A 23,187-nucleotide genomic window follows, 5' to 3' on the forward strand; every position below is an offset into this window, starting at 1 on the left:
GACGGCGGGGCCCAGTTCAGCGGTTCTTGCCTTGAAGGGCCCAGTTCAGCGGTTCTTGCCTTGAAGGGCCCAGTTCAGCGGTTCTTGAGACGGCGGGGCCCAGTTCAGCGGTTCTTGCCTTGAAGGGCCCAGTTCAGCGGTTCTTGCCCTGAAGGGCCCAGTTCAGCGGTTCTTGAGACGGCGGGGCCCAGTTCAGCGGTTCTTGAGACGGCGTGGCCCAGTTCAGCGGTTCTTGCCTTGAAGGGCCCAGTTCAGCGGTTCTTGAGACGGCGGGGCCCAGTTCAGCGGTTCTTGCCTTGAAGGGCCCAGTTCAGCGGTTCTTGCCTTGAAGGGCCCAGTTCAGCGGTTCTTGCCTTGAAGGGCCCAGTTCAGCGGTTCTTGAGACGGCGGGGCCCAGTTCAGCGGTTCTTGCCTTGAAGGGCCCAGTTCAGCGGTTCTTGCCTTGAAGGGCCCAGTTCAGCGGTTCTTGAGACGGCGGGGCCCAGTTCAGCGGTTCTTGCCTTGAAGGGCCCAGTTCAGCGGTTCTTGCCTTGAAGGGCCCAGTTCAGCGGTTCTTGAGACGGCGGGGCCCAGTTCAGCGGTTCTTGCCTTGAAGGGCCCAGTTCAGCGGTTCTTGCCTTGAAGGGCCCAGTTCAGCGGTTCTTGCCTTGAAGGGCCCAGTTCAGCGGTTCTTGCCTTGAAGGGCCCAGTTCAGCGGTTCTTGAGACGGCGGACGGTCTATGGCCAACTGCTAAATGCCTGGTGGTGCCCTCCTGGGCAGCGGGGATGGTGCTCCTTCACTGCCCACCTGGGCTGTGGGTGGTGGGGCCCTCCTGGCCAGCTGGGCTGGGTCCTCCCTGGGCAGCGGCTATGGGGCTGGTGGGCTCTCCCGGGGCAGCTGTGCCGGTTCCTCCCGGGGCAGCGGCTATGGGGGTTGTGGGCTCCTCCTGGGCAGCAGGCCTGCTGCCTGACCTCTCCAACTTGCTGCCCTTGCCCTCCTTAGTCGTCGGCCTGTGGCCCTTTCCTCCCTTTGGAGCTGTGGCTGGTGACTGTCTCTGGGTGGTGTCCGGGGGGATGTAGAAGGCGGGCTCCTGCGGCGCCCCTTCCGCCTTCTGCTCCTCTTCCCAGGGGGTGGGCTGGCTGTCCCCTTGCTGCTGGGCGAAGATCCAGACATGCGGGCTGGCGGGCTCCAATACCCCTGCACCCTTGTCAAGGGGGCTGCAGGGCTGGTGGTGGCTGAGGTGCTCTTCTTACCCAGACGAGAAGGAGGGGGGGGCTCAGGGTCAGGAAAGAAGTTAGTAGTGGCGAGGAAGAGCTTCTTGGGACAATGGAGAGTGGTAGGTACAGTGGGAATGGGAGTGGAGGGAGAGGATGTGGTTGTAGGTGAGTCACGTTTGCTGTCTTTGGGTGCAGGTGCAGGAGGGATAGGCTGTCGTGAGGTGGATGGCTGTTGGGTGGGTGGGTGGCTGCGTTTGTGTGGTGTGGAAGAGGGGGTGACAGACACAGTGGGAGAGGACACAGGGGACGTGTAAATGGCAGTGGGGGTGGTGACTGCACGTGTGCGGACTGGAGTGGAGGGTGTGCTGGTGATGGAAACACTGGCTGATGGTGAGGTGAATGGAGGTGTGAGTGTAGACGTCACAGGGAGGGAGGAGGGAGACGAGGAGGTGGGGGTCACAGAGGTGGTAGTGACTGTTGGCATGTCTGCATCGGAATGTTGCGTGTGTGAATGTCTGCGTGATCTGTGGTGCTTATGTTTGGATGAGCTTCTCTTGGGTGTTGAGGTGTGTGCAGGCTGGTCTGATGGTGTGGGTGGGACAGGCAGAGGAACAGGAGACTGGGAGGAGGGAGTTAGTAGAGGCAGGCAGGAGACAGGGACAATGGCTGCCGTCAGTGCTGAGGCCAGAGCCTGGAACGATCGCTGATGGGCAGCCTGACCCGAATGAATGCCCTCCAGGTACGCATTGCTGCGATGAACCTCCCTCTCCACCCCCTGGATGGCATTCAAAAGGGTAGTCTGCCAAACAATGAGCGTTCGGAGGAGGTCAATGACCTCCTCACTGAGGGCAGCGGGGGTAACAGGGGCAGGGCCTGAGGTGCCTGGGGCGAAGGAGATGCCCGGCTTCCTGGCAGAGCGGGCACGGGGCGAACGCGGAGGGGCTGCTGGGAGGGCGGAGATGGTGCGCTGGGTGGCGGCTGTACCTGTAATGGCGGGGGGCACGGATGGTGCCACCCCCGCAAGGGAGCCCCCTTCCGAGGACGTGTCCGTGTCGCTGCAGGCTCCAGTCGTCCCCGTCGTGGAGCTCCCCTCGCCCTCCGTCTCACTGGTCCAGTCTGACTCTGTGGCATGGCCCTCCTGGGCCATGTGAGATGCAGCTCCCTCCTGCCCCGATGCCACTTCTCCTCCGCCTGATGATGCTGATGCACACAAGCACAGAAAGACAAACAAAAAGGGGGGGGGAGAGAGAAATAAAGGGATATTGAGTACATGGATCTCCGGTACAGTTAGCGGACATGACAGACACAGATGCCCCCTGCACTAAGTTGCGCACTTGGGGTCCGCTACGCATTCCGTGGAACATGCCCTACACGCCTAGAGTTGACAACTGCACCCATGGATGACACGGCCCAGGGATGGCTGTACTGACACACTACTGAGGGTGGTGGCTGGGGACACAGGGGCTTACGGGGGTGCCCAGCCTACAGATATCGCCCTGGCCTAGGGGGACCCACAGCCCTCCTCCCCCACCCAGACACCTCCACTGCGCAACAACAGAGTAGATAATGCTTGGACTCACCCCCTTGTGTCTGCTGTGCTGCCCTCACGCGCCCATCCAAATCAGGGTAGGCCACCGCCAGGATCCGGAACATCAGGGGGCTCAGTTGACGGCAGGCACCCCGCCTACGTTGGGAGGCCATCCCCAGCAGAGACTCGGCGGTCTTCTTGGTCCCGCGGCGGATGTCCTCCCACCTCTTGCGGCAGTGGGTGCCCCGTCGATGGTGGACCCCCAGGGCCCGGACTTCCTTGGCGATGGCACGCCAAATCCCGATCTTCTCATGGGCGCGGACCTATGTGACACGTACAGGGAGGGAGAAATACCACGTTCAAGTTACTCAGCATTTTCCTTTCCAGTGGCCCAACGCCCCCCATCCCCGCCAGGCCCCCCGCCAGGCCCAACATGCCCCCCATCCCCGCCAGGCCCCCCGCCAGGCCCCCCGCCAGCCCCAACATGCCCCCCATCCCCGCCAGGCCCCCCGCCATGCCCAACATGCCCCCCATCCCCGCCAGGCCCCCCGCCATGCCCAACATGCCCCCCATCCCCGCCAGGCCCCCCGCCAGGCCCCCCGCCAGGCCCAACATGCCCCCCATCCCCGCCAGGCCCCCCGCCAGGCCCCCCGCCAGCCCCAACATGCCCCCCATCCCCGCCAGGCCCACAAGCCAGCCAGTGGCCCCAAATCCAGATTGAATTAAACTCACTTGTTGGTCTGGAGGACCGTAGAGTAGCGCATACTGGGGGAGGACCCCATCCACAAGTTTCTCCAACTCCTCTCCAGTGAAGGCAGGGGCCCTTTCCCCAGTCGCAGCAGCCATTGTCCCTTCCAGACCGAGGTCACAGCAACACTTGCAGTATAGGTCCTCTCCTGTGAAAGTTCAAGTCGCAAGTGGATAAGTAGATAGAAAATGGCGGTCACGTCCGCGGCGGTGCGTACCGCGGCGGTGCGTCCCGCCACCGCCGGCGCCCTTCGCCATTGGCTCCTGAAACCCATAGGCTTCAATGTTAACCAATGCGGCTTGGCGCCGCGGTCTTCGCCCGCCGCCCGCCGCGGTGTGCCACGCCAGCGCATTGACCTCACATCCCATTGTCACACTTCACAGGTCAGGCAGCCGCCATTTCCAGGGCCCACATGGCTCAATTTCAACTGCGTCACACAGGCCTAGGCCTTGCGTAGCCACTCAGACACGCCATTCACTGCATAGAGAATCGTATACTGTGCTAGCTGTGAGTACGTACCTGTGGGTTGCTTGACTGTGTGCTCCATGTTGTCCTTCCTAGGCACCGTCCGCTGGGTTGGGCGAGGAGACGGATGAATCCTCCCGTGTACCGACCGCTGGTGGACCTGTCGACAATGGAAGAACGCCACATTATCCTGACCTACCGTCTTAACCGTGCCACTATCCATGAACTGTGTGCCCGGCTGGAGCCCGACCTGATGTCCCCCATCCGCCAACCCACAGGGATTCCCCCTCTGGTGCAGGTCCTGTCAGTACTCCATTTCTTGGCAAGTGGGTCATTTCAGACAACCGTGGGAATTGCTTCCGGGATGTCTCAGCCCATGTTTTCAAAGGTGTTATCCAGAGTGTGGTCTGCCCTGATGAAATCCGTGAGGAACTACATCATTTTCCCTGAGGTGGGCGAATTGGCTACAGTGAAGGGTGATTTCTACGCCCTTGGACATATTCCTAACGTAATTGGTGCCATTGATGGGACCCATGTGGCTTTGGTTCCCCCAAGAGACAGGGAGCAGGTGTACAGGAACAGAAAAAGTTACCATTCAATGAACATCCAGGTGGTGTGTTTGGCTGACCAGTACATCTCGCATGTAAATGCCAAATTCCCAGGGTCAGTTCATGACGCCTACATCCTGAGGAATAGCAGCATCCCTTACGTGATGGAACAGCTACAGAGACACCGTGTATGGCTAGTGGGGGACTCTGGGTACCCCAACCTGTCGTGGCTACTGACCCCAGTGAGGAATCCCCGGACAAGGGCAGAGGAACGGTACAATGAGGCCCATGGGCGTACTAGGAGGGTGATCGAACGCACCTTTGGCCTCCTAAAGGCCAGGTTTCGCTGCCTGCATATGACCGGTGGATCCCTAATGTACTCACCTAAGAAGGTGTGTCACATCATCGTGGCCTGCTGCATGCTTCACAACCTGGCTTTGCGCCGCCAGGTGCCTTTCCTGCAGGAGGATGGTCGAGACGGTGGTGTTGTGGCAGCGGTGGAACCTGAGGAGAGTGACGAGGAGGAAGACGACGGGGCTGAAACAGACAACAGGGACAGAATCATTGAACAGTACTTCCAATAGGACACAGGTAACATTTCAAAGATAATTTAGTAAATGTTAACTACTCTGCAGCATCTCTGCTGCCTGTCTATTTGCCCCAGTGTATGATGACTGAGTTTTGGCTTTTCCCTCCCTATTTCAGATCTGGGGTCCCCACTACGAGTCCTGTGCTTCGTTTCCCCATGGACTACAGCTTTGTGGCAGCTGTTTGTTGACTTCACCATGTACAAGGACATATTTGCACTGTCATGTCAATTACAATCTATTGAAATCACAGCCAGACTCCTGATATTTTGGTGCAAAATAGGTGTTTATTGAAGTGCTCAAAATGGGATGGGTGGTTTCAAGTGGGTGGGGACTATGGTGAAGGAATGTCCATGGCAGAGTCCAGAGTAACAGTCACACAGGTGCATTGTCCAGAGGCCTGTGGAGAGATGGAGCATGGGCAGTTCGAGGATGGACAGGGTGACAATGTGGGACAGTGGGATGACATCAGGTGGTATCCATTGCTGGCGGGGGTCTTGACATCCTACTCTGTCTTGCGAGATCTCAGGGCCCTCTTGCGGGGTGGTTCTTCTCCTGCAGGAGGTGGGGGTCTGGTGGGCTGCTGCTGTGCGGGGGCCTCCTGTCCACTAGCGCCAGCGGAGGTGGATGGCTGTTCTTGGTCCAGGCTAGTGGCAGGGGCCCTTGGGTGTTGTTCAGTGTCCGCCCTGCTGTTTACGAGGTCCTGCAGCAGCCCTACCATGGTAACCAGGGTGGTGTTGATGGCTCGGATGTCCTCCCTGTACCCCCGATAGTGTTCCTCCTGCAGCACCTGGATCTCCTGGAACCGGGCCAGTACCGTCGCCATCGTCTCCTGGGAGCGGTTGTATGCTCCCATGATGGTGGTGAGGACCTCGTGGAGAGTGGGTTCCCTGGGCCTCTCCTCCCCCCCCTGTCGCACAGCTGCCCGCCGAGTTGCCCTGTTTCCCTGGGCCTCTGCCCCCTGGCCGGTGTGCCCACTACCACTGCCCCCAGGTCCCTGTTGTTGTTGGGGTGGTGGGTTATCCTGGGTGCCCTGTAGTGGTAGACACACCGCAGATTGACGCGCCCTGGAGACAGAGGCATGGGCCCGCTGGGTGGGAGCTGTGCTGGTGTTCCCAGAGGGGTTAGGGTCTATAGTGGCCTGTGCCTGTGTGAGGGGAACCGACTGTCCAGAGGTCCCCGATGGTCCGGGCTGGTCATCGGTGTCCAGATCGACAGAGCTGCTGTCATCGCTGACGGCCTCTTGGGTGGGGGGTGGGGATAATTCTGGCCCCTCCGCCGCGGTGTGTTGACGGTCGGGTCCTGCAGGGGTATAGAGGTATGGTTATAGTTTCAATGTGTGGCATATGGGTGTATCTGTGGGTTCCCGTGTCCCCAAGTGCTGGCATTCATGTGTGGGGGCTTTGGTGAGGGTGGCTTGTGGGGGGGATGTGTATATGCATTGGGCATGCTTTGGTGATGGGTGTCCATGCTTAGTGGACGCATGCAGGCCTAGGTTTTGGGATGTGTGGGTTGTGATGGTGAGACATTGGCGGGGAATAGGTGTGCTGGGGGTGGGGGTGAGGATGGAGGTGGGGGTGAGGATGGTGGTGGGGGTGAGGGTGGGGGTGAGGATGGGGGTGGGGGTGAGGGTGGGGTTCGAGGATGGGGGTGAGGGTTGGGGTCTGATTTGGCATGCAGGTGGGGGGGAAGCAGTATTGAAGCTTCAACTTACCAGTATCCATTCCTCCGCCGACTCCTGCGAGGCCGTCAGGATGCAGGATGTTCAAGACTTCCTCCTCCCATGATGTGAATTGTGGGGGTTGAGGTGGGGGTCCTCCGCCAGTCTTCTGCACGGCGATGTTGTGCCTGGATACCATGGAACGCACCTTACCCCGTAGGTCGTTCCATCGCTTCCTGATGTCTTCCCGATTTCTGGGGTGCTGTCCCACTGCGTTCACCCTGTCGACAATCCTCTGCCATAGCTCCGTCCTCCGGGCAATGCTGGTGTATTGTATCTGTGTGCCGAACAGCTGGGGCTCTACACGAACGATTTCCTCCACCATAACCCTGAGTTCTTCGTCTGTGAAGCGGGGTTGTCTTTGGGGTGCCATGGGGTGGTGTGTATGATGTGTGGGGTGGAGTATGTGTATTTAAGTGAGTTGAGTGTGGTGGTGTGTGTTGTTTTGTGTGTGGATAGTGTGTGGGTGATGGTGTTGAGTGGCTGTGGCTGTTATGTTTTGGATGCTGGTGTCTCGCTCTTGCCTTCTTTACGAATTTTTAAGCGTAGGGGTTTGTGGGTGATGTGGGTGGGTGTTTTATATTGTATTGTGTGTGTGGGAGTGGTGTGTGTATGTGTATCAGGTGTGTGGGATTCAAATCGTCCAATGTGGGTGAGTTTTGTTCGTTTGTGTGTATTCTGACCGCGCCGGTGTGTCCCGCCAATGGAATACCGCGTTTGAAAGACCGCCGCGTGGATTCGTGGGTCGTAATGGCATGGGCGTATTTCTGTTGGCGTGGCGGTGGAGGTTTGGTCACCTCCACCTTTCCGCCGACCGCTGGTCTGGCGGTCTGTTGTGGCGGTCGGATTTTCGGAGGTTTGCCTTCTGCGGGTCAGAATGACCGTGGCGGGTTTCCGCGACCGCGGCGGGATTATGGAGGATTTCTGACCGGCGGTAGGCGCCTTTTACCGCCGAGGTCAGAATGACCACCATAATAGTAATGTGTTTTTTATGTCCTGACAGTGAAATACTGCTAAATTCATTTTTCACTGTTGCAAGGCCTGTCCCTCTCATAGGTTAACATGGGGGGTACCTTTAAATATGATTAAAGTGTAGCTTCCCTTTGGGAGTGGATAGACATGTGGAGTTTGGGGTGTCTGAGTTCACAATTTAGAAATACATCTGTTAGTAAAGTTGAGTTTAAGATTGTGTGTTCGAATATGCCACTTTTAGAAAGTGAGCATTTTCTTGCTTAAACCATTTCTGTGACTCTGCCTGTTTGTGGATTTTCTGTCTGGGTCAGTTTGACAGTTGGGCTGGTTGCACCTCACACTAGACAGTGACACAAAGGGAGCTGGGGTGTAGCCTGCATTTCCTGATGAGCCATCTGTGCTAGGAGGGAGTGGAGGAGTGGTCACTCACACCTGAAAGGGCTGTGCCTGCCCTCACACAATGTAGTCTCCAATCCCCTGGTGTGTGTATGGGGCCTTGCCTGGGCAAGGCAGGAATTCACAAACAAGAGAGACTTTGCTTTGAAGTAAGCCTAATTCAAAGGGCAAATGGGTATAGAAGGGCACCCAAAACCACAGACTTTAGAACACTTTTGAAAACCAAGAGGAACCTATGCTTGGAGAAGAGCTGAAGAGCTGAGGAAGAACAGTTGCCCTGCCTGTGACTGTGCTTTGTGGAGCTATCCTGCAGTTGCTGCTTCTGCCTTTGCTAGAGGACAAAGACTGGACTTTGTATGCCTTCCTTCTTGTAAAGAACTCTCCAAGGGCTTGATTTAGAGCTTGCCTCCTGTTATTTGAAGTCTCATGGACAGCAAAGACTTCTCTCTGCAAGCACCTGGAGCCTCTGCTGAGACTCCTACTCTGCCAAGTGGTGCCCATCCAGTTCATGGGACCCTGAAAGGAGAAGCTTGAGGCCAAGAGTGAGAAATCCACGCACCGACTGCTGTGCGGGTAAAAGATCAACACAACTCTGATCTGCAGCTTTAAAATCGAAGCGCTGCTGGTTTCGCTTCCGAAAATAGACACTCGCCTGCAACGTGACCGGAAGATCGACGTCAACTGCTGGAGAAACAAAGCACAGCATCGCTGACCGAGGCTGGTGAGATCGCAACCTGTGCTGCGTGGTTTTCAGATCATCGTGCGGCTGGATTTCCAACGCAAACATCGTTGGTCATGCAAAAACGCCACGAGGCCTGCCCGGACCCAAGCGTGCGGTTGAAATCGATGCATCGCTCTCCTGCGGAGAGAAGGCGTGATGCACGCTGACTTGACTGAAGGAGAAATTACGCAAGGTCTCGCTCCTGAGTGATATCGATGCATCGCAAGCTCTTTTTGACACACACTCGCCTGTGCAGGGTTATTTTTGACCCACCCAGGTACATTTTCACGCTAACAGCATTAGTGTTGTGTTTAAAATTACATTAAGACTCTTTTTGTTTTTTAATTGAAAACTTGACTTGTGTATTGTGGATTTTTGTTGTTTTGGTCTTGTTTTGTTTAGATAAATATTTTCTATTATTCTAAACCTGTGTTGTGCCATTTTGTAGTGTTTTCACTAAGTTATTGTGTGTGTTGCTACAAATACTTTACACCTAGCACTCTGAAGTTCAGCAGGGGTTAGCTGAGGGTGATTCTCTTTTACCCTGACTAGAGTGAGGTCCTTGCTTGGACAGGGGGTAACCTGACTGCCAACCAAAGACCCCATTTCTAACAGGGGGTGACAAAGAAAAGAGGAAAGATGGTGAAAAATCTCAGGACAAGCCTAGGGACAAATATAAAAATATAGATCCTTCCTTAGGTCCAAAACACTCCTCTGAGGGTGGGGATAAAACCTCGTCTTCTTCATGCTCTAGGCACAATAAAAAACTTTGGTGCTATATGTGCAGAGGTAAAGGCCATAGGCCAGGGGATAAGTCCTGCCTAGGTGAAGCTCCTGAACCTACCACCACTAATACATCCACTTCAACTTCTAGTGCCCCTAGTAGCAGTAGTAATAGTGGTGGGACTACTGGCAATAGTCAAAGTAAAGGTGTAGTTGGGTTCACTTTGGGGTCTATAATTGAAACTGGGGTAGATGTAGAAACCCCCAAGACATTTTCTGTCTCACCTGGTGGTATTGGCCTTGCCACCCTGGCTTCCTGTCCCCTTAACATGGACAAGTACGAGCAGCCTATTCAAATAAATGGTGTTGAGTCCCAGACCTACAGGGACACAGGTTCCAGTATCACTTTGGTGACTAAAAACCTGGTGTCACCTGCACAACACCTCCTTGGACAGAAGTATCAGGTTACTGATGTCAACAACTCCACTCGGGCTCTCCCCTTAGCTGTAGTGCAACTTAGTTGGGGTGGAGTTACTGGCCCAAATCAGGTGGCGGTATCACCGAGCTTGTCTATAGACTGTCTCTTAGGTAATGACCTAGAGGCCTTAGGTTGGGCTGAGGGTGAGTTTAGGACCCATGCATCTATGCTGGGTGTCCCTAAGGAATTGCTTCCTCTCATTTCAAGTGAAATGAAAAAGCAACGAAGAGAAGGAGCCCTGAAGCCTCAGAATCCTCCTCACTACACAGGTAAAAAGGGGATCAAAGTATCCCTTCCCCATCCTACCACTAAGGATACCATTACTGTGGGGAGAGAGACCTTTCCTGGGGTGGAACTTGTACCAAGGGCGACCAGAGCTGCCACACCTAAAGTCCCAGAGGTAAAGGTCCCACTGTTTGGAACCACCAAACCAGATAAGCAGAACTGCACTGTTTTAGTAAATTTGGAGCGACCCTCCAGCCCTCCCAGAGAAACTTTAATACAGCAGCCTTGCACTACCTCTAAAAACATAGGACAGCAGCCCTGTCTTTATGTGGAGCATTTAGGACAGCAGACCTGTCCTGCTCTGACCCAAGAGGAAACGCAACCCTGTTTTCTCTTAGAGCCATGAGGTCAAACTTTTTACCCTGCTCTGGCCTTGCTAAAAGACCACCCCTGTCCACCACTGCAATCCGTAGGACAGCAGCCCTGTCTTGACATAGGATCAGAGGGACAGTCACACCTCCCCACTTTAAACCTCTTAAATCTTACAAATAGGCAATCTCAGAGTACACACTTGCACTGTTTTCTAGGTAAAAATCTCCAAACAGGGAGGTTTACCTCCCCACAGGGAAGTAACCATATCATGGATGATAACGGGAGTAACCACTCTATTGCAGATCTACTCTCCACTTATCACCACTTAGGCAATAAGGTCTCATCTGGCCAAGCGTAGCCTTATTGTCCTTCTTTTGGGGGGGTTATGTGAGAAAGTAGCCTCTTTCTAGCATGGTTACCACCATTTTTGACTTGTTTGTCAGTGTGTTTTGACTGTGTCACTGGGATCCTGCTAGTCTGGACCCCAGTGCTTATGGTTTGTGGCCTACTTGTCAGTATGTTTCACTGTTTTCGTCAGTATGCTTTACTGTGTCACTGGGGTCCTGCTAACCAGAGCTCCAGTGCTTCTGCTCTGTCTGGTTTTAAATTTGTTCTTACATTCTGAAAACCAAGTATTGCACTCCAAACTGAATACTGGACCCCCATTATAAGTCCCTAATATATGGCAACTAGGTACCCAGGGCATTGGGGTTTCAAAGGATCCATATGGGCTGCAGCATTTCTTTTACCATCCATGGGTAGCCTACGAAAAGGCTTCCGCAAGACTGCCAATGCAGCCTGCCAATGCATGCACTTTTTCACAGCCATTTCCACTGCACCAGGTAACTTATAAGACACCTATATGTCAAACCTTCAGACCCTGAAGGCTGGGTGCAAAATACATGTGTATGAGGGCACTCCTACACTAGCAGAGGTGTCCTCACTTTGTCCCGGCTCATTTTCTCAAACTTCGTCAGTGCAGGGACGCCATTTTAAGTGTGCACTGCTCATAGTTCAATACCTATGTACATCTTCACAATGATAACTCTGAATATGGCCAGGTAAGGTGTCTAATAACTGGGTATTGTACTGCAATACTGATTCCAGTATTGGTTGCACAATCCCATGCACTCTGGGGGCACCACAGTGGACCCCCAGTACTGCCATACCACCCTTCTGAGGTTTGCACTGCAGCCCCAGCTGATGCCACCTCACAGACAGCTTTCTGCCCTTCTGGGGCTTGAGTAACTCAATCCCAGGAAGGCAGAACAATGCATTTCCCTTAGGAGAGGGATGTTACACCCTCTCCCTTAGGAAATAGGTGTTACAGTCATGTGAGAGGTATCCTCCCAGAGGCTTTGAAAATACTTTGAGTGGCCCATATGGTGCCCTCCTTGCATAATCCAGTCTACACCGGTTCAGGAACTCCCAGTCCCTCCTCTGGTGTGAAACTGGACAATGGAAAGGGGAGTGACCACTCCCCTGTCCATCACCACCCCAAGGGTGGTGCCCAGAGCTTCTCCAGAGTGTCCCTGGGTTTTGTCATCTTGGATTCCAAGGTGTTGGGGAACTCTGGGAGCATCTGAGTGGCCAGTGCCAGCAAGTGATTTCAGACACCCCTTCTGATAGGTGGTTACCTGGTTAGGTGACCAATCCCCCTCTCAGGGCTATTTCGGGTCTCCCCTCTTGGTGTTTATTCAGATTCGGATTGCAAGACTCCAGCAGGAAATCTCTGCCAACTTTAATTCATCTTCTGCCTATGGATTAACCGCTGACTGCTCCAGGAACTCTAGAAAACTGCAACAATGAAGCAAAGACAAGATCTGCAACATTGTATCTTCAGCTCCTGCCAGAAACTGCAACAGTTTCCAGGTCATGCATCCTCCGAGGACTGCCTGCCTTCAGCCTGCACCAGAAGAACCAAAGGAATATCACATACAGTGATGGAGTCACTTCCCTGCTTCACCAGGCACCTCTCTGCAGCGGTGACTGGTGGCTTGGGTCGCCTCTCCAGATGACAGGTGTGGCTCCAGCAACACAGGTGATAGACTAAAGTGACTCTGACAGTCCCAATGTCTAGCTGTCCAACTTTGGTGGAGGTAAGAGCTTGCCTCCCCACGCAAGACAGTACCCCAGTGCACTGCATGACTTGCATTTGCCTAGTCTTGTGTGCGACTTTCCAAGAAGTTCTTCAAGCATAGCACAACTTAGTTCCCCAGCACTCCATCCTGAAACGCACAGCTTCCTGAGTGGTTCTCTGGTGGCATGGGAATCCTTTGTGTTGTGCTGCGTGGGCCTCCATTTCCACCTCCTTTGTCCCCATACTGTGGGACTCCTGTGCTTGCTGCCTGGTATCCTGAGGTCTCTCTGAGTTGCTGAGAGCCCCCTCTGTCTCCCGCTCTTGGGTAGAGGCCACCATCTCCCTCATTTTCCTCGGCAGTGCCATTGTCTGCCAACCGCGTGTTTTGCCTGGGCCAAGGCTTGTTGGCGAAATACAGCAACATTAACCAGACTCCATTAATCCATTCTGTGTGGGGTCATCTTCTGCGCCAACCAGAATCCCGCATCTGTCTTCTTTGGTGAAATATTGTCTTTGTCTTCTCACCGGTGGTTCTTTTTATGCACCTTCATCCGGGTTAACAGGGGCTCCTGTCCTCCCTGGACTCTTCAGTGCTTCTTGGTCCCCTTCTTCCACAGGTCTTCAGATCCAGAAATCCATTGTTGGTGTCTTGCAGTCTCATCTTGTTCTTGCATTAGCTTCCATCATGACTTCAAGTGCTTTAGGAAACTTGCTGTGTTTTACTCCTGTTTTCCTGGGTTCTAGTGTGGAGTATTTTACTTACCTTTGGTGTTTTCTTTCACTCCCAGCACTCCTCTACACACTAGACCTGCCTAGGTGGGCAACTGAAATTCGCATTCCACTATTTTAGGATATGGTTTGGGTTCCCCCTGGGCCCATTGCAACCTATTGTGATTTTCACAGTTTGCACTATTTTCTGACTATTTACTTACCTGTTTTTGGTTACTAGTGTATATATTGTGTAATTTATTTACCTCCTAAGGGAGTGTAGTCTCCATAGTATTTTTTGGCATTATGTCACTAAAGTAAAGTACCTTTTACTTTTATTTTGTTAATTTGAAGCAAATTTGCATTATTTATATAGGACAGTCAAAACCTTTTGGAGGCCAACTGCAGTAGAATTGCACATCAACATACATGCATGGTGTGGGATGCATATTGTCCACATATCTAATGTAGCTGGGGAGATATATGCTGAAAAAAGAAATGTAAGTGAGGCAAATAAACCTTAATGAGAGCAGTGGAAAGCACAGAATATTGCTTACTATAAGAAGGGGTCTCACCTTAGGAACCAGAATGTAACCGAAAGGAGCCTGAAACAACAACTCTCTGGGACAAAGATATTCACTGACTCCCAACTGTATCTGACCATTAAAAGACAAAGAATACAAAACACTACCCTCAGAAAGCCCACTGGTCAGAACTCTAGCTCAGTGTGTCAGAAGATCCGAAGAAGTATCCACATCACAAATGAATGCCCAGGAAAAGCCCCTACAATGGCCACAACCAACCAGGGAACAGGCATGTAGGGTCGCTTGTAATACTTCAAACACCATTTTCACACCACATGGTGTACAATAATCACATACACAGATCAATCCATAGGGGAGATCACCTGAGTGAGCCACACTTTAGAGAATCCATGAGATGTGAAATGCCTCGCAGGCGTACTGTCATAACCAGCTAAGCAAGTTTGAACACAAAATTGAAAAGAAATTATTCAGGAATTAAATACAAACATCAGGGAGACCTCACTAGCGTTCCAAAAGATGGAGTCATACGTTCAAGATATATCAAATCCAAGGGATAACAACCTCTACCACTCAATCATAAGCTCTGTCACTCACCCTTGGCCATTTACACCTGAAACTCATGATGCATTTTTGCCCAAGTGAGCACATTATCATCTATCCATGACAGATATCGATTGCCTTGCTTCAATACTATAAGGAATCCTCTCTGCAAGCCTCACCCCAATCTACAACATACTGAGCTTTGACATTAAGAAAAGATGCAGGTCACAGGACAAAAGACAGAATACAAACCACAAGAAGCTAATGAATAGCCTGCTAACAGCAAATCTTAATATCTTGTGCCTCTCAACTGCAGATCGGCGATCAAACATGCTGGTGACATCACTGAAACTATTCTCCATCACAAAGTAGCTTTCTATTACTGACAGAAACCTAGCTGAATCAATGATCCACACCCCTGCTTGACATCCTTGTTCTTCCAAACGGCACTATTCTGTGTCTTAACCGACCACAGTGACAGGAATGACGGATATTAATCATTCATGAGAATTCCCTTCTAATCAAGACTTTCCCAGTAGATAGTATCACATTCCGTGCATACTTGGGTGCAGAAACCTTCACAGCAAAGAGATCAGTATCCACAATACACTGCATTTACCCCTCTGCAGGAGACAACTGACTGTTGATAGATAATGGAAACAATTACAGTACACTCTATGCTACACCCCAATGTCACTTTTCTTTGAGACTTCAACCTTCACTGGAACGATGAGGATAATACGCATGTCTCTACTCTAAAACAACTCTCCTCTAATCGATACTTGACCCAATCCTGCACAAACCTAACAAATAACAAAGAATCAAGGCTCAACCTAATCATATCCAGAGAAGGAGCGCTAACAATTGACTCAATCATACTCAAAGATTGGTCTGATTATCACTCAATCATATTCCACTTGTATGCACTGTAAAAGAGAACTAAAGGGCAAGATACCAAACATAAATGCTGGGTCAGAAGCACAGAAAACATGGACAGAGTGGAACTGATCTTGCTGTGCATGAAAAACCTCACTCCTCCTAGAGTAACCCAGAATGTTCTCAATTTAACCAAGCACTACAAACACATGATATAGGAAATAATGGAGACAGTATCCCCACTGAGTCTCAAAGGATAACAAATCAAATTCTCCCAACCTTGCTACATTCAAATGAGAAAAGGAAAGGAGGAGTCTTAGACAAGCGGAGCCAAGGTGGAGACAGGAACCCTCAGCATTTCTTCTAATTAAACTATGTGAACAATGGAACAACCATAACAAACACATTTAGAATGCAAAAGTAGTGTATTTCAGATCCCAACTTAACCATGCAAGGTTTTACCCAGGGTCACTGTTTGGGATTGTCATTTAACAAACAGAGACAAACGATGTAACTAGGATTAGCAATAACCATTGAAAACTGTGAAGCTTTTTCTTCCTTTTTCAATATAAAAGACTTAAAAATTGAAAGAGCAATTGTGATCAACAAAGAAAGGTTATGAGCCACTTTAGACAATGATCACCAGTCCAACGGTGAATCTTCATCTGCAGTCGAGAAACATACGATGAATCAAACATTCAAGAATAAAAATCAAGCATTCTGGAGTTCAAAACACTAATTGAGGATGAGGTCCACAACAACTTACTATCCATGAAACCAACTTCGCATTTCAATTATTCTATCCCATCCACAATATTAAAGGAACTCAGTCACCTCTTCTCACCCATACTGACAAAAGTCATCAATTCATCACTAAAACAAGGCATTATCCCGGGCTGCCTGAATATTGGGCAAGTGACACCCCTCTAGAAGAAAGTGGGAGCAGACCCTACAACCCTGAGCAGCTTTTGTTTGGTATCAAATATTCCTTTTCTGGACAAATTGATGGAAAAATGTGTACACAATCAGTTGTGTAAGCATATTGATCAATTCAACCTATTCAGCAAATTTCAATCAGGATTGAAACCAAGGCACAACACAGAATCAGCCATTGCTCACATCATGAATGACACCCATAAGATGCTAGTCCGCAATGACTCCTGGCTGCTCATCCTCCTAGACCTCTCATCGGCTTAGACATGGCCAATCACAAAAATCTACTAGAATTGCTGGAAAATAAAATGGGATTATTAGGGAACATGATCTCCTGGTTTGCATCCTTCTTGCAGAACTGTTCACAACGAATAAAATTAGGTAACTCACTCTCAAATGCCTTACCAGTGAGCTGTGGAGTCCTACAAAGGCGGAGCATTTCCCCCACACTTTTTAACCCTATATGGAGCCACTAACAGAAATGTTCAAACAATGAAACCTTGCATATCAGATGTGCTCAGATGATACATAATTATACTTAAAGGTATCCACCCTAGAGGATGTCATCCAACTAAATCACACTCTAGTCAAAACTTAGATCTGGCTATCTCAAAACAACCTCAAGCTGAACTTTAAAAACAGAATTTCCACTTTTCTAGCCTCATAACAGCATCACACACATCCAAAATTGGCTCCATCACCTAGACACTCTCAACTGCAAATCTACTATTATTGATTCCATGAAATCACTTGGAATAACACTGGACAAGAATCTGAATATGCTAGCATAAATCAGTGCAACCACACGCAGTGTGTTATTCCAACAAAAACTACTGAAGAAACTGAAACCATTCTTGCCACCTCCAGACTTCAAACTATCAGTACAGACCACAACCTTCATGCAGCAGCAGGACTGGTAACAGGAACAAGAAGGTCTGAGCACATTACCCCATCACTAAGGTCTTTAAACTGTCTCCATCTTAAGGCCAAAACTAAATTGAAAATTGCTTGCCTCATACATAAAGCTTTACATTATAACTGACCAGAAACCTGGCAAAAAAGATTTGAATCTCAGGAAGCAGCCACATCACCAGAAGTGCAAACTCTCTCAGGCAAGAACCCCCAGATTCAGAAAAGAAAAATCCTATACAAGATCATTTTCAGGATTGGCTTCAAGGATTTAGAATTCCCTAGAGCCCGAGGTTCGATCAAACCCATTGTCCCACATTTTCAAAAAAGAAGTGAACATGGGTACCACAATTACATTAATACCATCCCAGTAGAATCTCTGCACTAACACTGTTGCCCCAGGTACCTGGAACTGAACTGACTCAGGCTCAGAAAGCAATCTTGGAGAAGCTGCCTCGGTGCTTCATAAATGAATGGGGGATGCTTATTAACAATTCTTTTACAATATACTAAATCTTGCATTAACTTTTAGTTCTTAGACTTTGTTTTAAGTTAGGTTTTCATTCCTGTTATGGTTAAGGTCTTTGTTTCTGCTTCCAGTATATGTATAGCACTCTGATACCCTTGAGTCATGTTCGTGCTTTATAAAACACCTTAAATAAAAAAAAAAAAAAAAAATCCTCTCATACCATTTAAATTATACTGAAAAGTCTGGAGGCATGCTTCTTGATGATGCACTCCATATCATGACATCAGCCTCTGAGCTTCTAAAGGAACATGACCGTTAATATTATGTTTGATTACACATGTGTGCCTTTCCCTTGCTGTGCTGTGGGACAGCCTGCCACTTTGTTCAGGTGTGGCCTAATAATACTTGACTTAGGCTTACAATTTCAATTTTGAACTCTATCTGTTTTGATGTCCTGTAAAAGACATGTTCCTTTAACCCTATAGTAAGGATGAAGCGCCAGATGTAGGAAGCTAAAAAACTGCGAGTCGGAAATTGTGAGTCGTTGCGACTCGCAATTTCCGACTCGCAAAATGGTATCCAACAAGAAAAAGCTACTTCATTTTGCGACTCGCAAATGAAGTTGCACCGCAGATTGCGAGTCCGCTGTTAGCGAGGTCGCTTTTTACAACCTCGCTAAAAACGGACTCGCAAATTGCAAGTGGGTGTCACAAATTGCGACTGTGCTTCAAATTGCATGCAGGTGCTGCAAAACAGTCTGAAAAATACTTCCTGGCTCTTGCTGATGACATCACAGCCAGGAAGTTATCAAATACACCTGGGAGGAGGGAGGACCACACCCTTTTCTAACTGCTGAGCAACCACCTGGAGGAACAGCAGCAAGAATGGAAGACTCAGGCAGTGCAGGCAGGAAGAGAAAACTGAAGTTCTCTGAAAAGGAACTTGAGGTGCTGACAGAGGAATGCTGCCAGCACCATGACCAGCTGTTTGGAAGGGCTGCCCTGAGTGTTCCAGATACGGGAAAGAGGAGGATCTGGCAAGACATCCAGGAGAGGATCAACGTCATAGTGGTGAGCCACAGGAGTATTGAAGAAATAAAAAAGAGGTGGTATGACCTGCGCTTCAGGACAAAGGAGAGGGTGGCAGAGTGCCTCAGGGAGATGAGGGGCACAGTAGGAGGCCCATCCACCGTCCCACCACCCACACCCATGGAGGAACTGGTGGAACAGACCCTTGAGCCTGAGGCAGTGGCAGGAATGGGAGTACTGGACACATCAGCGCCAGGGACATCAAAAAGTGAAACATGCATGTACACCCATAACTGCCATACGCCCCCCACCCACCCAGTACACAGCAGCATGCACAACCAAACTAGCTCCATTCCAGACTTGCAACCACCAGAATGGTGCCTTATGGGCACTGTAGTACAGTAGTCAGCTTATAGGCAACTGTTTATTAGGAGGCATACAACAGATGTTAGATACTGACAGTGTGTTCCCTATGTCCCACAGGTCTCCCACAAGACACCCCCACCAGCCAGTCCGTCCAGGGTGCAGAAAGCAGCCAACAGGCAGCACCGGAGTCTGAAGCAGCCACTACAGGGCCCAGCACCACACCACCACACCACCACAGTTCCCTCCAGCTGAACCAATGGACATGGTGGAAACAGACACAGCACCTGGTCCCAGCCACAGTGTCAGACAGCAGGACCCTGAAGCACCACTGCGTCGCAGACTCCGGCGGTCATTCTGACCGACCGCCGCCCGCCATGCGGTCACCGCCAAATGGCCGCTCCGCGGTCAAGAGACCGCAGATGCCATTCTGGCTTTCCCGCTGGGCCGGCGGGCGACCGCCAAAAGGCCGCCCGCCGGCCCAGCGGGAAAGCCCCTGCAACATAGAAGTCGGCTCCGAATGGAGCCGGCGGTGTTGCAGGGGTGCGACGGGTGCAGTAGCACCCGTCGCGATTTTCACTGTCTGCAAAGCAGACAGTGAAAATCTTCATGGGGCCCTGTTAGGGGGCCCCTGCACTGCCCATGCCAGTGGCATGGACAGTGCAGGGGCCCCCAGGGGCCCTACGACTCCCGTTCCCGCCATCCTGGTTCTGGCGGTGTAAACCGCCAGAAACAGGCTGGCGGGAAGGGGGTCGGAATCCCCATGGCGGCGCTGCAAGCAGCACCGCCATGGAGGATTCCCTGGGCCAGGGGAAAACCGTCGGGAAACCGCTGGTTCCCCTTTTCTGACCGCGGCTTTACCGCTGAGGTCAGAATGGCCCTGGAAGCACCGCCAGCCTGTTGGCGGTGCTTCCGTGGTCCCCGGCCCTGGCGGTCATGGACCGCCAGGGTCGGAATGACCCCCTCCATGTCCAAGCAGTGTCCCAGGAGGATGGAGGTGACTCATCCATGTCCGCAGCGGAGGCAGCCCTCATATCTGGTCAGCGCCTGCAAACAAGGCAGATGAGAATCATATCTGGGGCAATGCAACGGATGGAGCATAATTTCACCACTGGGCTGGCACAAGTGAATACACAGTTCACACGTTTGAACGATAATGTCGGTGACCTTGCTCTCTCCATACGTCAACTGGTAACAGAACTAGTATCAGAGAGACAGAGTGCAAGGCGCCGCGAGTGGCAACTGGTATACAGATTGGACCGCATGGCTGCATCCATCGTCCACTTCGTAGTCAACACCACAGGGCTGTCACGCCGTACTGTGAGTTTGCAGGTAGACTTCGGCCACTTTGCAGGGGATGTGGCTCGGGGACTAGGTCACATTAGCCACGCTGTGGACATGCTGGAGGCTAGACAGGTGGCTAGGGGCACGGCAGAGACACCTCAGGATAGTGAGGAGAGGTCCACCGTCAGCAGCGCATCTGCCACAGACACACGTGTCTTTAGGAGTGGCAGTGCACGTCAGGGGTCTGCTGACACACCGAGCACTAGCCATGCTGGGCATCCCAGGCGGAGGTGTTAGGCCCATGCACTGCAGGACACACGAGGCACATGAAGTGAATGTGTCCTCATTGCAGGTGGACATTTACAGCCCCTTCACAAAAGTTCAGTTCTTCAATTATTAGGTTTATGTAATAAAACTTCTTGTTTGTTCCATTTCACAACCGGGCTCTTTGTGGGTGACATTAGTGTATGGTGACAGTTACCACGTACCTTCCAAAGTATTGGTTTGCAATGTGGTCCCGTCTCTGTCTGCCTTGATTTGCAATGCTTCTATCGCCAGGATTGCGATGTGGTAGCTCTTGCTCCTCATCCTCCGAATCTGGGTCTTCAGGGGTGAGATGTAGCCCACTTCTGGTGGCAATGTTGGGCAGTATAGTGCATGCGCCAACTATCTTGAATTCTGTTATTGGGGCATACTGGAGCGCAACTCCACTTCTGTGGAGGCTTCGGAATCTTGCCTTTAACAGTCCAAAGGTCCTCTCTATGAAATTTCTGGTCCTCCTATGTGTACTGTTATATTGCCTCTCATTCTCATTGCTGGGTGTTACGTACGGGGTAAGTGTCCATGGTCGTAGCGCATATGCACTGTCACCTGTTTGGCAAAAATGAACAATGTTGGCAGGGCATGGATGTGTGTATGTCTTCAGGGTGTCTGCAGCAATACCTAATAGATATCCGTCTCCAAACTTGCCACGTTCTAGGCGTTGGTGTATCCCAATGTGCCTGAAAATGTACAAGACATGTGTACTCCCTGGAAATTTGGCTACCATGTCAGTGATGATATAATGGGCGTCACATACCACCTGGATGTTCAGTGAGTGGGTACACTTCTGGTTGCGGAACAGATATTCCAGATTTGCAGGAGGGCATATTTGTATATGTGTCCCGTCTACACACCCTATCACATGAGCGAAGTTGGCAATTCTGTAGAATTCCAACTTGGTGCTGTTGATTTCTGCCTCATTCCTGGGTAGGTATATGTATCTGGACATGTGTGTGAGTATGGCATCTAAGAAACATCTGAAGAACCGTGAGAGTGCACTTTGGGATACCCCACCTGCCACAGCAATGACCCCCTGATAGCTACCCGAGGCCAAGAGGTGCAGTGAGCATAGCACTTGCACATGTGTGGGGATGGCGCTGCCGCGCACAGTCTGGCGTTGAAGCTGCGGATTGAGTAGATCTATTAATTCTAATATTGCTCCACTGCTGAGTCTGTATTTATCGTATATCTCCCCCTCTGTTTGTTGGAAAAGTGTCTGCATGGTTCTGTATATCCTCTCCTGTCTCTGGCTCCTCCTCCTCTGCTGTGCGGCATCGACTCTCCTCCTCCTCCTTGCTATCACATATATCTCAGCCATCTTGAGTAGCCCAGATACCTTCTGGGTCTCCTTTTATACTTTGGTTATGGTTACCACCTGCTCTGAGTTAGTGGTAATTTGGGTATGCAAAATGGGCTTTTTGCGACTAGTCTCAATTTGCGAGTGGCTTTTTCATATGGTTTGCGACTTGCAAATTGTGTCTCCCTATTTGCGAGTCGCACAATGGGGTCGCAGAATTTGCGAATCGGTAATGGCTCGCGTCGCAATTTGCGATTCGGAAATGGGGTTCTTGCATCCCATTTCCGATTTTGCAGGGTCGCAAATTGCGATTCGGGCCATTTGCGACTCGCAAATTTTTGCTACATCTGGCCTGAAAAGTCTAACAGTATCCCTCTGTGTTTTTAAAAGTTTTTCAAATTAGTAATATATCTGATGTTCCCCTGCTGTTTTACTCAGGATAGGATAAGGGCTCAGCTGAGGTCTGTATATTGTGCTCCTTATGGTGAGTGCAGCAGAATGACTCTGTGATTCAGCTCTCAGGATATGTCAATATTCTTCTCCTGCTTGCCTATAATAGTGTGGCTTGCTCTTGCACTGTGACTACGGGCATGATTGGGCTACCAATACCTGTCCTGCTTTTCCAGCAGTGTACAGTGTGAACCTTTTTTAATAACCTTCAATAGTTAAAATTGTCTGTTTCTTTGTTTGGTATCTACTGATGTACCTAGCATTAATGAGACCTGTAAGGGTATCAGAGTGCTTTACATAATTTAATTAACAGTGGATATACTGTTGCAAATGTCTGTCCCATAATACTAACCCATAGGGTGGATGTTCAACCAGTATGAATGTTGTAGAATTGTGATGGATGGCTGATCTTGAGAAAGATGGGAGGAGAGTATGGCAGAAGCAAACAGTGTGCTGCCCCCAGAAAGTAATTTTTCCTTCTAATCTTTCCTCTGCTTTCACAGATGACCACTAAAAGCAACACAAAGGAGTTTGCTCATATTTGTGTGCAACTATTTATGGGGATAGCTTTTTTGTCTTGTGGGATACACTTTGTGACACTGACCTAGAAGGATTGTTTGAGAGTTCACAGGATTTTTGAATTGAGGGGCTTTAAGTTGTTGAAAGTTCACAGGTGCCATCCAAATGAGGCATGCGTAGAATAG

Source organism: Pleurodeles waltl, chromosome 8 (genome assembly GCF_031143425.1).
Source record: "Pleurodeles waltl isolate 20211129_DDA chromosome 8, aPleWal1.hap1.20221129, whole genome shotgun sequence".
NCBI classification, from domain to species: domain Eukaryota; kingdom Metazoa; phylum Chordata; class Amphibia; order Caudata; family Salamandridae; genus Pleurodeles; species Pleurodeles waltl.